Source organism: Uloborus diversus, unplaced genomic scaffold, assembly GCF_026930045.1.
Source record: "Uloborus diversus isolate 005 unplaced genomic scaffold, Udiv.v.3.1 scaffold_942, whole genome shotgun sequence".
Taxonomy (NCBI): domain Eukaryota; kingdom Metazoa; phylum Arthropoda; class Arachnida; order Araneae; family Uloboridae; genus Uloborus; species Uloborus diversus.
This window is the reverse complement of record NW_026559168.1, coordinates 1-15,641: the sequence shown is the minus strand read 5'-3', so window position 1 is coordinate 15,641 and position 15,641 is coordinate 1. Positions and strand designations below refer to the sequence as shown.

Here is a 15,641-nt window from a genome sequence, read left to right as displayed (position 1 = left end):
AGAAATAATTTTTCGCAGTTTATTTCAGCATAAATGAAGCGCTGACCCACTCCACCGAACTTACTCTGATCGACAAAATACAGAGCCAGGAACACCTTTACAAACAGTAAATACAATAGAGAATTTAGTATCACTTTTCTGGAAGGATGCCGAGAAAAAAAATGAATAACAGGAACTCCAAATCAATAACAAAAACTAATATTAAATTAAAAAATAAAAAAACCAAAACATGTCCTAGAGAGCCGATCTTATATTAAGATAAATTTCTCGGGTCAGATTACACATTTGTTGACAAATATGAACTGACAGCAGGTAAAAATTTTAAATCATTTCTCCTCATCTTCCGACTATGAAATCGCTACCGATCACGCGTATAAAGGCTTAGAATTGCATTTAAAATTTATTTAACAAGATCATAGCTCCTACTGTATATCAGTTGGAAGTTTCAAATAAATATCAAATGCAGAAAACTTCGTTCTTTCAATCAGGGACAACATTTTTAACGTAAGGGTAAATTTTTACTACCCTAATTGTGAAAAACTTTAAGTCAGTTTTTAGTTAATATCTCCGGTAATTAAAGTTCTACAAAAACGAGGCCGAGCTAAGAACACTTTCAATCAAGTCACCTTTTGAACGAAAAATGAACTTTCAAAATCGGTTCATCTGTTTAGGAGCTACGATGCCATAAAAAGACACACTGATACACACTTCTAAAACTTATTTCCCCTTCCTTTTTGCAACGGGGGGGGGGGGGGGGGGATATACACATTGGCTTCTGAAATGATACCTTAAAATTTAAATAGGAAATAAAACCTAATTTAAACGGAATTTAATAGTCATTTATTCAAATATTTAAAAAAATTTAGAATAGAAATGATCCGTTCAAGATCCGGCAAAAAAGTAACGGATACGGATCTTTATTTTCCCTCGGATACGGATACGGATATCCGGAACATCACTAATAATGATATATATCAGCGAACCCTGGATACCAATAACAAATAATCTCGGCCACTCGATAAAATTTGTCCGATCGAGCCCGGATTTGCTCACCTTCCCGCACTTCTTGTAGGGGATGTTTTTCTTGGTGCAGTACGAATATTACTATAAAACTACAAAATATTACTATAACAGAAAACTTGACAGTTGTGCGACCAAAACTCGAGGAGATATTCGAGTTTGAAGTTTTAAGGCACCATACAGAAAATGAGATTGGAACTTATCGCCCTTTCACAAGAATGTCAGTTTGTCGAAGTAAAAAAATTAAGTATTTATATTTTTCATTGCTATTCGAAAATAAATGAGAATGTCATGCTACAATACTCAAAAACATACTACAAAACCTTGAAAAATTTGAAAACCACTCTATACACACATATCATTTTAAAAACACTTGCTTACGGCTATATTTCCCCCCAAAAGGTGTTATTGACGGCGAGTGAAAAGTGGTGCAAGTCACAAAACGCTGCGTTTCATATCTTGGTGAATATTGGTAGTACTAATGGACAAGCTTTTTCGAGTTGGAATTATTTTTCAAAGGAGATTATTGCCCGAATTATTAGTTAGGGGACCTGGGGTCTATATAAAAAGTTAAATTTTGTATTTTTTGACTCATTTTTATTTTTGCTTCAAACTCTCATTACCTTAACTCTGCATCTGATTTTGAACATTTTTGCGGTTGGAAGCATGCATCTAGGACTAAGGGTAGCGAAAATAAAAGTCTTACAGGTTAAAATGGAACATCCTGTATATCATGATATATATCAGCAAACCCTGGATATCAAAAACAAACAATCTCGGTTGCTCGATAAAATTTGTCTGATTTTGAATCAGGGTGCTCACCTTCCCGCACTTCTTGTAGGGGATGTTTTAGTTGGTGCAGTACTGGTAGGCCAGGTCTAGGCCCTCCACACAGAGTTTGGCCTTCAGGGAGCCTGGGGTGTAGTAGAGGCCAGAGTGCACCACCCCACTGTTGTGCCCACTCTGGTGCATAGCTGCGAGGAAGAGTCAAAATCACATCACAGTTAGAAAGATCATCAGGATTGGCTTTCTGCTGGCAGAAACTCGTTTCTGCCCTGCTGGTGGCAGAAACTGGTTATAACCGGTAAAAACGGGCAGAAACTGGCAAAAATTAAAAAGCATCTGTATTAATTCAAGTAATAACAGTTGTTTAAATAAACTAAAAAATGTAATTCCATTTCATCATTGTAAAAAATAAAACTCATTGCCCTTGATTTAGTTTGATCAGAAAGAGAACTGTTTAACTGCAGATGCTCGTAACATTTGCATTAATCTAAAGGACGAGAATCTTAAGGGCACTTAAGAAAAAGAAGTGACATACAGATTTAAACATTAAGTTACTGGTTGTCATTTGCTAGCTTATAAATTTGTATTGGGCATCAAAGATTTCTTTTATGTCATTTTTTGAGTTTTTGCCATAAATGTGGCAGAATGGGGTTTTTGCCATGCCGGTTTTAACCGGTTTCTACCAGTGATTTTAACCACTTCGGCAGAAACTTGCCAACCCTTGTCGAGCGGTTTGAAGGCGAGGGTGTTTCGTATTTCATTGATGACTAATGATGTAAGCACATAGATGTTTTATTACTGGACGGAGTTACAGCAACACACAAGTACACGGAAGCGCGAAAACAGAACAACAGAATAACCACGCACTCAGATAGCCTTAGCATACATCAACACAGAGCGGGGCGCCGTCTAGCGGCCAAAGCTCCCGCGACAACCCTGAAGATCATAAAATAGAATACATTTGTGTATAGGGGAAGGTGGGGCACTTTGGGACACTGTACATTTCAGCTTTAATTTTGTATACAGAAATTAGTTCTCTCAGAACACCATCAATGATAGCAGGATCTACTCTTCTCGGAATTTCTCACACGAGCTGGAAAAGACCGATCTCATTTTCTTTGTTTTGAAAGGTTCGGAGTTGCATTAAACAGTGTTTTCGTTGTTAAACTTTTTAGTAGGAAATGAAATAATTTCAATCGCAGCATGTGAGAAGTAAAACATGTCCTTTCATAAAACAGTGGAAAACATTTAACGCAAAGCTGAAAGGACCGAAAAAAAAATGTCATGGTAAACGAATTTCGTGTCGAAAGATTTATATTTAAGCGCACGGTACACGGTCCGGATCGCTATACCAGTATACGTAAACCGATTTTTCATGTTGAGCGTTTTCGTGTTAAGCGTATTTCACTGTTAGTTTAAGGTATTGTACTGCTAAGCTTAACTTTTAAAAAGTTGATATATAATTACAATCTTAAGTGTGGCAGTTGGACACTGTCCCAGCCTGCTTCACCAATGTACAGTACAGAAAAAGCCTAGTTCATTGTCTTTACTAATAATAAAGCTGAAAGTCTCTCTGTCCAAAGGATGTCTGGATGTCTGTGACACGCATAGCGCCTAGACCGTTCGGCCGATTCTCATGAAATTTGGCACAAAGTTAGTTTGTAGCATGGGGGTGTGCACCTCGAAGCGATGTTTCGAACATTCGACGTGGTTCTTTTTCTATTCCAATTTTAAGAACAAAAATATCATAAGATGGACGAGTAAATTACGAAATTATCATAACGTGGAACCGTAACATGGGCAAGCCAATGGGCGAGATACGAAATTATCATAATGTGGAACCGTAACATGGGCAAGCCAACTGGCGAGAAAATGCACCATACATTATTTGTAAATATACAGGCGAACCAAAAGACCTTTTGATTTTTCCATTACGGGCAAAGCCATGCGGGTATCACTAGTACTTAATAAATCTAACGATTTTGAATGAACTAAAATTGAGAAAATGGCCACTGTTTCACAGAAAATTGATTTTTCTTTGTATTAAAATAACAGAAATAGTGAGATCCAGAAAAGAAAATATCAAGTTCTCTGCTGTTGATGCATCTGTTGTTGAACCGAAAATGTTCTCAGCAAATATATTTCAATTATTTAGATGACATTTATGAGGATTATTGCTGGTGAGCCAAGGTGCCCCACTAAATAATCAGGGTTGTAGTTTTGGCCAGACAAAACTGGTTTTATCCAGGCCACTGGCTAAAACTGGATTTAACCACCATAGGCCAAAACTAAATTACATGAAAATACACTTCTAATTTATATGTATGTGAGAGATGTGTGTTTTGCAACTAATAAATCTGTTAGTTGGAAGTTGTTTAATTAAGCACAGTAATTTTAGTTAATTAAATATAATGTTAGTGAAGTAATTTACATTATTATAACAATAGTAGTGAACAAATTTCAACTTTCTTCAAAATGAATAACTGAAATGGCTCACAACTAAAACAAAAGACATAAAGAATACAAAACAACCTGTAACATAAAGATAGTAACTTTTCAGTAGTGTTGCTTTTTAATTTTCAAAAGTGTTTCCCCCCTGTACCTTTAATTTTGTTCTTAAAAAAATGCCTATATATGTTTCTAATAAGAAGTTTTTTTTTTCTCTCATTTATTCTTCAAATTACTTGAAATACTTCCAAATACTTTGTACATTTGTGTGTGAGAATTAAAATCTATCTATTCAACTTACAATGTTTCACTCTATTATTTTTTTAATATTACTGCACAGTTTTCATATAAACCTTATCTTCTAAACATGCTGTTATTTCTACAAAATGTAAAACATACTAGATAAATGATGAAAGATGATTGATTATGCTTTGTTTTGCATTTCTTTTTAATAAATTATTATTTGGTTTCCATTTAAAATTTGATAATTATCTAAATGGCCAAAACCGAATAAAACCGATTTCATCCCGAGCGGTTTAAACCGGTTTTATCCACGGTTAAAACCACCACTGGCCGAAACTCTTACGACCCTGTAAATAATGGAATAAAATAAATTTTACCTAATTAATGGAGTAAAATAATTTTTTATTAAAATACAAAAATATCTAAACTGCAAGTTCAGCTAATGTTGGTGAACATTGGTTTGAAAATAATTTTCTGAAAACAATTATTGAAAAGGTGCTCCACCTTCCCCTACTACCGAAAAGTTTTGAAGGAACATAGAATGATTAAATTATTTTTTATTACAAAATTTCTGTCAAAAAGAGCTCTTTTTCTTGAATGAAAGTGCCCTTTTATCTGAAAGCAACCATCAGGTTTGGGTTTTGGACTGTCCAAAACTGGTTTAGGACAGGACAGGTGGTTTTTACCGTCCCAAACTGTCCAAAAGTGTCCGAAACTGTCCAAAACTATGCTAAAGCTAAAGGGGTGTAATCTAATCAATTCCTATTGACTGCAATATTCGTAATGTGCATGAATATAGATATTAATGAGGTTGAGGTTTAATTAATGAGTATTTGAAAATATTTTTCTCCAAAATGTTGATTTATAAATATCTTTAAAAAAATTGCCAATAACTTTAATACATAAAAACTTCCTTACGTAACAGTTGGCAGAGTTATGAAAGGAAAATTCACAATACTACCATGACGACTAATTTCATTTCCATTTACAACTCAAAGGAGTAAATGTGCAATATTTAGGTGCAAAAAAAAAAATGCTTAATTTTTTTAGTGGTTTGTGCAAATAAGTTTTACATGATATTTTAACGAAAAATGTTATTGTGTTTTTTTTTTCTGGAGTCAAACAGTCCAATAATTGTTCTGTGTAAAATTTTTACTACTTGTGTAAAATTAATTTGTAAATATTTCTGTTAATACATATTTGTGTTTGTACTATATACTAAACCAATTAAAAAACACTGCGGACAGTGCCTTTGGCGCTCTTTAGTGTGAATTTAATACTAACTCGTGTTGAACTATAGGCAAGATTTTCTTAATATTTTGTTATGACGTTTGTAATTTATGTTTTATAATTTGTAAGTTTTTTAACTTTACTTTTTTAATTTTGCTTACTGTTATGTATGTGTATTTTGTTTGTTAATAAATTTTATCTTATCTTATTTTAATAAAATATTTTTTAGGTAAAAGAACAAGTAATTGATGATGAAACACTTATATTTTAAAACTTATGCCATTTTTTTTTTAATTTCGTAGTTTTAATAAAACACATTCAGTAACTACAAAAAAATTATCATTTATTGCATTTAAGTCCTTTATTGCACTATATTTTGGACACTTTCTTTTGCATACATGCATAAATGTTGAAAAATTTGGTTTATGGAAGAACAAAAAACCCTCTCATGAATACGAACTGAAATTTTCAATGAAGAATTTTAATTTCAACGTAACTTGTAAATTAAAATCAGCTGTTTAAATAAGTTACATATATATTTATACTTGAATTTTCACATTGAATAAATATATTAAATAGCCAAAAAACATATAGATAACTTTGACATATTTTGTTCAGTTTTTGATATTTTCTCACAAAATATAGTTTCTCAAAAAGTAGTTTTAAACACTTTCAGACACAAGGGTTTTTTAATAGGAGGGAAAAAACCTTGCCGTCCCTGCTTTCATTTGCACACATGCATAAACATTATCGAAATTTGGTTACTATTATAGAATAAATAAAAATAAACTCAAGCATACAAATTGAGATTTTAATCAAGAATTCAACTTCTATGTAACTAGATTAAAATCAATTGCATAAATAAGTTGAATGTTCACAGTGACTAAATGTTCAATATAAAACATTATTTTGATACATTTTATTCTGCTTTTGATGCTTTCTCACAAAACACAATTTTTCTTAAAATATAGTTTTGGACACAAGGGTTTTGGACAGGACGGTAAAAACCCAGGTTTTTACCGTGGTTTTTACCATAGTGTCCAAAACCTTGCCAACTCTGGTCTGCCTGAATTCTACGCGGCAAATGAAAGAGAGAGATAATGTAAATTATCGTTAAGCACTGAAATCTATCAGCATTAAATATGCCGACTCATTAGTCAGCAACCCATTACCAATGGCTTTTTCCTTTTCGACGAGCGCGAGTTTCAGACCGGGATTCCTCAGCAACAGTTCTCTTGCGGTGGCTGTGCTGATGATTCCACCGCCCACCACCACCACATCGTATGCGAGCCGCTGCATACTTCACCACACAAACATATTCATCTTCCTCGAATGGCGAAAATCCGATTTCAAAGTCAAAATAATCGCTTCATCGCGGCTTCCATGCTTGTTTACAAGAAATGGAAAGTGGTTTTGTTTTACATTAGGTGCTTTGGCGCCGGAAGAGGGTGAGAGTTTCGTACGTTTGGATCCTTCTTTTCAAGATGAAAGCGGGTGAGGGGGGGGGGGGTCGTGCACTACATTGGACTGCAAGACTTCTTTTATGCTCGAAAGATTAATAAACAGCTAATCTTTTTTTTAACTGTTGAACTAAAGCCAAACCAAGCCAGTCATTTAAAAAAAATTCATTAGGTCCGTCCTTTCAAATTTTTCCAGGGGAGGGGGAGACGTAAAGGACTTTAACACTCATTGTATATTTTACCAAAAAGAAAAAAACAGCATGAATCAAGCTTACTTACATGTTTTAGACACCCATTACCCGGGTGTCACCCATTAATAAGACACCCGGCATGTGTCGGCTGAGTTCGGAAATCAGAAAATAAACGGGTGGCGCGTTTGCCAGTGTGTATCTTACATGAACCATTTCAAACTACTTCCAACCCCCTCCGTTTTTCCTAAACTACTATATATCTTCTTTTCTTTTCTTTCTTTTGGTGCTTAATTGCACAGGTATAATTTGATGACTGATGAGGACGACAATCTGTGTGCTTTGCCTCCCTTACGCATGATATATATTTTTATTACACATATAAACAACACATGAAAAAAATTACATCACAAAGAAAGGAAAGTACAACCGGAGCGAGGGTGGGAGTCGAACCCACCGCCTCAAGTGTGCCAATGACTAATTCCTATTCCTATTCCTATTCAGAGTCACAACTGACTACAACTGTATTTATGTCGAGGACTGCATACTAAGTGCCTTGCCTCCTTTATTTTATATACCGATAGATGGCAGTACCATCACCGGATCGAACAGTTTATGAGAATTTAGAACTAGTCCAAGAGCTAATAGCTACCTGGTGCTAGCACCCCCAGAGGTATCGTTTCTCTTGGAGGACATTGAGACCACGAGCATATTTAACGTCGCCCAGTCCCCTTTAATGACGACGGTGGGTCTTCGACCATCGAGGTTCGAACCAAGGACCCTCCGGCCCCGAATCCGACACTCTACCGATCGGGCTACCACGGCCCCCAATGACTACTTGCTCGAAATTGTATGTGTCTAATAAAGCTCCATCCTAAAATCCTAAATTTCGTGAATATAATTCTTAATAATTAAGATCTTAAAAATACCACTTTTTACAATGAATATATGATTCACTCATCAAAATGTTTATTCAGTTCCAAGTGACTCACATACTTAAAATTTGGCATAAATATAGATTTTAATGCATTTGTGATGGAAAAAAACTAAGAAGTCAAAAAAAACGACATAAATATTTGGGAAAACTACGCTTTTTCCTATGAGCATCATGGCACGATCACTACACGGTGCGATTTCAAAATGCTGCGAAAAATAAATCAAAACAAAAATGCTTATCAAACGGACAAAACAAGGTTTTATTCGGGTAATCTCGGTAACTCTGGGTTAGTGCTGGAGGGTAGTGCTGCGTCGTTAGGGCAATAGGGAAGTTGCAACCTATTAAACGTTCATATTTTGACTATTGGATATTGTTAATTGACCCTCAAAACTAAAAAAATTCACCATCGCCGAATTTTAAAACACCGTGATTGATTTTTAATGAATTTTTAAAAATCTCGCGTAAAAGTGCGCGCTTCCGAAACGTCACGAGCCTACGTCACGGGGCGCGAATGGGCAGCCTTCCGCCGAAGATCCCTTATCTTCGCTACGGACATTTTGAGCGCGCTGATATTTTTATTTTTTTTAGAAATTCAATAATTCTTTTGAACACACTATGGAGGCCGGATTCGTTAAAGCACAATCTAATAATCTTCCTCAAGTAACATCAATAATGTTATTCGAATATTTCCGAGAGGATGAGAGGTTTAATGTTCCAGAAACGCGAGGAGTTAAATGCGAGGAGGTAAGCCTTCGTTTCGTCTTTGAAGCCAACTGCACGTCCTTCCGCTTCTCCCGCGCCGGAAGAGCGCGTGACGTCACTTCCTGTGCCATTTGACGTCACAAGCGCTTGAACTTTTAAAATTAATTTAAAAAAAAACTACTTATCGTATCGCAAAAATGTTTTCACCTATGATGTTCATACATGTTACTCTATCATATAAAAATAAAATTCAAAAATCGAAAACTTCCCTATTCTGGGTAGTTCTGGATATGGGGAAATTCTGCGTAGTTATGGTGTTTGGGTAAATCTAGGGGTCTGGGGCAATTCTATATAACTCTGCGTTTGGGTAACTCTGGGTTTCAGCAATTCTGGGTAAAAAATACCAAAACCCCCAAAATTCCCCAACCCCGAGAAAATAATATAAATGTGTTACAAATGGCGCATTGAATGGCGCACGTAATCCTTCACAAATACAAATAGTATTTATTCACTTTTATTAGTAAGACATAATGTGCTTCAGGGATGAATTCGTACATTTTGCGAGTAGCGGACGCCAATGAGAAATTAATTGAATCCTGATTTGACACCAGCGTTTCCTGAAAATGGAAATCCGGAAGGCAGAACAGCTACAGTGTTCCGGCCTTAATTTATCCTGTACTACACATCAGTTAACCATATCATCAATGAAATTTTACTTTGAAGATTGAAAAAACATCACTTTTTACAGCAGAAATAACATGTAAACTAATGTAAACAAAGGTCTTCCCGATCATACTACAGCATCCTCTTGTGAGCAAGTCGACAACTTCGATCTTTCGAACAATGATAGAGCCTGATGATAAGACGCGTATCGAGTAGAGCCTTGCCGAAACAAATCAACAAGGAATCCAAAGATGACTGCGTGTGCGTGCGATCAAAAAATGCACCAAATGATTGCCGTGGGGCCGTGGTAGCCCGATCGGTAGAGTGTCGGATTCGGGGCCGGAGGGTCCTGAGTTCGAATCTCGATGGTCGAAGATCCACCGTCGTCATTAAAGGGGACTGGGCGACGTTAAATATGCTCGTGGTCTCGATGTCCTCCGAGTGAAACGATACCTCTGGGGATGCTAGCACCAGGTAGCTATTAGCTCTTGGACTAGTTCTAAATTCTCATTAACTGTTCGATCCGGTGATGGTGCTGCTATCTATCGGTATATAAAATAATGGAGGCAAGGCACTTAGTATGCTGTCCTCGATATAAATACAGTTGTAGTCAGTTGTGACTCTGAATAGGAATAGGAAACGATTGCCCTTTAATGGCGCATTAGCTCAACTTCTGCTGCGGAGGCATTAATACGTAGTCCTTTTAGCCTCCCCCCCCCCCTCCCGTGTGTTGCACCATTGCTTTCAAACGTAACTGAGTTTTTTTTTGCTTGGGGAGAGTGGGGGCAGTAATAAAGCTGTTTCATAGAAAAAAACATGTAATCGCAAAGTATTTTTTCTTCTTGCATTCTCATTGGCAGCCAAATGAAGCCTTACTATGTGTGTTCGAAATGGCAAAGTTACTTTTGCGGAAAACAACAAATACATTTTTATGGATGAAACCCTTTAATTTGATGAAGAAGTTGAAAGTTAAGTGTGATGTCATTCGTGATGAAACAAATGCGTTGAATCACAGGAATGTTAAGGTATTGGTTTTTCAAACTGCTTTATTTCAATCAGAAACTATCTCATAACGAAAAAGAGGTCATCATGTTAAGTAAATTGTTGATTAGAAAACATGAGTGGCTCAAAGAGACTTTTTTCTTTTTTCTTTTTGCAATTCTGCTTCATTTATACGATTCTCGCTCTTGCAAAAAATGAGAAAGCATGCTCCATCACCCTTTGTTGTCCCTCTCCCGCCGATGCTGCCCTCGAGGGCCCATCATCGGCTGCATTCCACTAGATGATGACATCATCGACGAAGGGGCCATCATCGGCTGCATTCCATTAGAAGATATGCCATCATCGAAGAAGGGGCCGTCATCGGCTGCATTCCATTAGAAGATATGCCATCATTGAAGAAGGGCCCATCATCGACTGAATTCCAGTAGATGATGACATCATCGACGAAGGGGCCATCATCGGCTCCATTCCACTAGATGATGCCATCATTGAAGAAGGGGCCATCATCGGCTGCCTCCCCTGTATCCCTGATGACTGGTACATTCCTCCACCTTCTTCTTTTTCGGCACTACAGCCTAGGGCAGGCCAAGACCGTCTCAATCAGTTTCCTCCATCCCGCCCTGTCAGAAACAGATTTCCTCCACCCACTGAGGCCAACAGTTTTTAAGTCTTTTTCGGCACAATCGAGCCATCTGGTTGGGGGGCGGTCTCTCTTGCTCTGGAATTATGAAGGTGACTTTATGGGTTGGGTCCGTACTACCTAACATTCCTCCACCACCTGCGTAAAAAACATCGTCTGTTGTCAAAAGTAAAATAAAAGAAAAGGAACAAATCAAGGAAGAAGAAACCAAATAGAATTTATTTAATTTTTGCGCTTTCTAATTTATACATTTTTGTAAAAATGTTTTGACAAGCAATACTAAAGTCATTTAATGTTCTTTTGAGCAATCACGATTGCTTATTGCTTTCATTTGACTGTTTTGATGTGCTATCATTTTATTTTCCCGCCAGCACCCTCTGCAGCATCACCGTCGACCGGCCCGGCCGCCTCACGATGCTGCTCCTCTAGCGAAAACAGTCTCCAGATTGCGTCCATATCCTACACTTACACGCATACATACACGCACGTACACACACACATACACACACTCAATCACATACAGACACCTACACGTACACACACCCTACACATACACACACATTGATTTTTAATAATGTAAGGCTTTTAAAAGGATTTTCAATTTTCCCTCTTGATTTTACAGTTGCGACTCAGACGGTTTTTTTTTTTTTAATTCTTAATTTTATATAGTCCTACCTTAATCCAACTTTGAATCTTCTCAGTGAAAAATAAACATTATGGATGACGGGTCACTTGACATATTTTGTTTAGCTCCCAGCGCAAAGATGGACACGGCTTTGGTTTAGGACCTTCAGCTCTGTTACTGCCCTTTCAGGCTGGCTGAGCCCAAACGAAGGCGAAATGCAGTCTGGATGCTATAAGCTTTTAAAGGAATTGCAGAAAAATGAGCTGTTTGGTTTTAGCTTACAGTTCTGCCTCAGCTTTGGCGATATTTGCTTTCAAAGCTTTCCTGGTAAATCTCAAAGGTGCAGAGCTATTACTATTCGTTCGGTTTTTTTTTTTTTTTTTTTTTGAGCAATCACGATTGCTTATTGCTTTTATTTGACTGTTTTGATGTGCTATCATTTTATTTCCCGCCAGCACCCTCTGCAGCACCACCGTCGACCGGTGGAGGCCTCACGATGCGCTGCTCCTCTAGCGAAAACCGCCTCTAGGTTGCATCCATATCCTACACTTACACGTACGTACACACACACACAAACACACACACACACACACACACACACACAAACACACACATACACCTACACACACAAACACATACACACACAAGCACGCATACATACAGACACCTACACATACACACACACACCCACACAAAACTACACACACACTCATGCCTGCACACAGACACAAGCACACATGCCTACACACACATACGCATTCCCCCCACACATAAACACTCAGCCACACAACTACCCACACACTCATACCTACACACAGACACAAAAACACATGTCTACACACATACACATACCCCCTACACACAAACACACATACCCCCCACACACATAAACACACACGCCTACACACATACACATACCCCCTACACACAAACACACATACCTCCCACACACAAACACACACGCCTACATACACACACTCGTGATTGCGAAAAACATAATTTGAATTCAAGATGTAAAAATTCAATTTTTTTTTTTTTTTTTTTTTGACGCTTCCTGATTTACTCAAGAAACGCGACTGGCTTTTATAGAGAAGATTTCTGGACCCCACAGAAAGATTCCTGGTTAATATTTAAGAAGGATACTGACGCTTTGTGGAAAACATTCCTGTTTTTTTTTTTGCTAAATATGTGACTGTCAGAAATGAGGCACATTTGCTGCCCATTATTTACCAGTTCCGTTAATGATTTTTTTTTTTTTTTCCAAAAACATTCAAAATCCCGGGATTTCTAAAAAGCATTCTCAACAGAGAATCCTGTGCATTAAAGCAAGGGACTTTTTCGAAAAGAAAACTCCAATTCTTAATTCACTAGTTTTAGGTTCGAGTTCTACGACATGAGGTGCTTATGTAATGAAGTTTTTGTGAAATTGCAGCTATCTCATGAACCAAATTCACCAAATGTCGTTCAAAAGGACACACATCCAAAATTAAAATGGCAATATCTCTTTGTTTTTTGAGCAATCACGGTTGCTTATTGTTCTCATTTGACTGTTTTGAATTCCTATCATTTTATTTTCCCGTCAGCACCACTGTCGCGTCGACCAGCCTCACGATGCTGCTCCTCTTGCGAAAGCCGTCTCCAGGTTGCGTCCATATCCTACACAAACACACATACACATACACACATTCATGCCTGCACACAGACACAAACACATATGCCTATACATACACACACACACAAAGGCCTACACACACACGCGCGCGTACACAAACACCACTGCATACACAACACGCACATACATGCATACACAACACGCACACACATGCATACACACGCACCCACACACAGCACTGCATACACAACACACACACATGCGCCTACACAAACACACACGCGCATTCATACACACACACGCTCGTGATTGCGAAAATCATGATTTGAATTCAAGATGCCAAAAATCCAAATTAATATAATTTGTTTTTTGTTTTTGATCGAAAATTCCTTACTATTGACAGAATCTCCCTATTTCTCAGAAATCTTCAGGAGGTGGAAAAAACGAACTTTGCTGACAGAAAAATAGTTTTATTACATTTCCTGGGCACAAAACTGAGCACAAAGGCATCGCAGATACGTGTTCTAATTTGATAAATTAATTATGAAATGTGTTTACATCTCCCGCAATGGAAAGCAAATGCTTCAGCAAAAGAAACTTTTTTTCCTTCTTTTTTTTGAGCAATCACGATTGCTTATTGCTTTCATTTGATTGTTTTGATGTGCTATCATTTTATTTTCCCGCCAGCACCCTCTGCAGCATCACCGTCGACCGGCCCGGCCGCCTCACGATGCTGCTAATCTAGCGAGAACTAAGGCCCCTATATATCCGAGCCGACGCATCAGCTTGAGATCAGCCATTTTGGATCGGAGCGCGTGTTTGCGTGGTTGTCTTTTCTGGCGAGTTAGCGCGTTTGGCGATTGTTCACTCTGAGCAATTATTAGCGGCACGTCAATTTTCAGCAAATTTGGCGATATACGAAACTTTACTGTGGTAACCCTAGCAGTGCAACAGTGAAAAATCCGATCCAAAATGGCACATACACAAACACATACACACGCGCATACATACAGACACCTACACATACACACAAACACATACATACACAACTACACACACGCATACATACACAACTTCACACACGCACACACACATACACACACAAACACACGCATACATACAGACACCTACACAAACACATACACACGCGCATACATACAGACACCTACACAAACACATACACACGCGCATACATACAGACACCTACACATACACACAAACACATACATACACAACTACACACACGCATACATACACAACTTCACACACGCACACACACATACACACAAACACACACATACACACACACACAGACACCTACACATACACACGCGCATACATACAGACACCTACACATACACACACAAACCCACACATACACACACACATACATACAGACACCTACACATACACACAAAAACACATGCACACACAAACACACACACATACACACACGCATACATACAGACACCTACACATTCATGCCTCAACACAGACACAAACACATATGCCCTCACACACATACACATACCACGCCCCCACGCACACAAACACTCATACACACAACTACCAACACTCATGCCTGCACGCAGACACAAACACATATGCCTACACACACATACACATATCCCGCCCCCACGCACACAAACACTCATACACACAATTACCAACATCCATGCCTGCACGCAGACACAAACACACATGCCTACACACACACATACACATACCCCTACACCCCCCCCACACACAAACACACACGCCTACATACACACACACTCGTGATTGCGAAATACATAATTTGAATTTAAGATGACAAAATTCAAATTAACTATTATTTTTTTTATCGCTTGGGAATTGCTTAAAACTGCAAGGGAATACATCTGATGTTGATGTAGATGTAGAGCGAAAAAGAAAAGGTGCGAAACAGAGCGCAAGCCATTCTACCTTTGCGTTCGACCGGTGAGTAACCAGTTGTGACTCTTGAATAGAATAGAATCTCACCGGTTACCATTTTAAGCTGTTGATTGGTTGACTGAAACACGTGATCAGTAGCTGTCACGTGATTGGTTCACCGGTTGCGGCCGG

General features: G+C 38.0%; 1 pseudogene; it reads right to left on the bottom strand.

Annotated features, from left to right (window-relative positions):
• The window catches only part of LOC129234036 (L-2-hydroxyglutarate dehydrogenase, mitochondrial-like), a 40,548-nt pseudogene extending 33,423 nt beyond the window's left edge, over positions 1 to 7,125 (bottom strand).
• Positions 7,126 to 15,641: the final 8,516 nt, after the last annotated feature.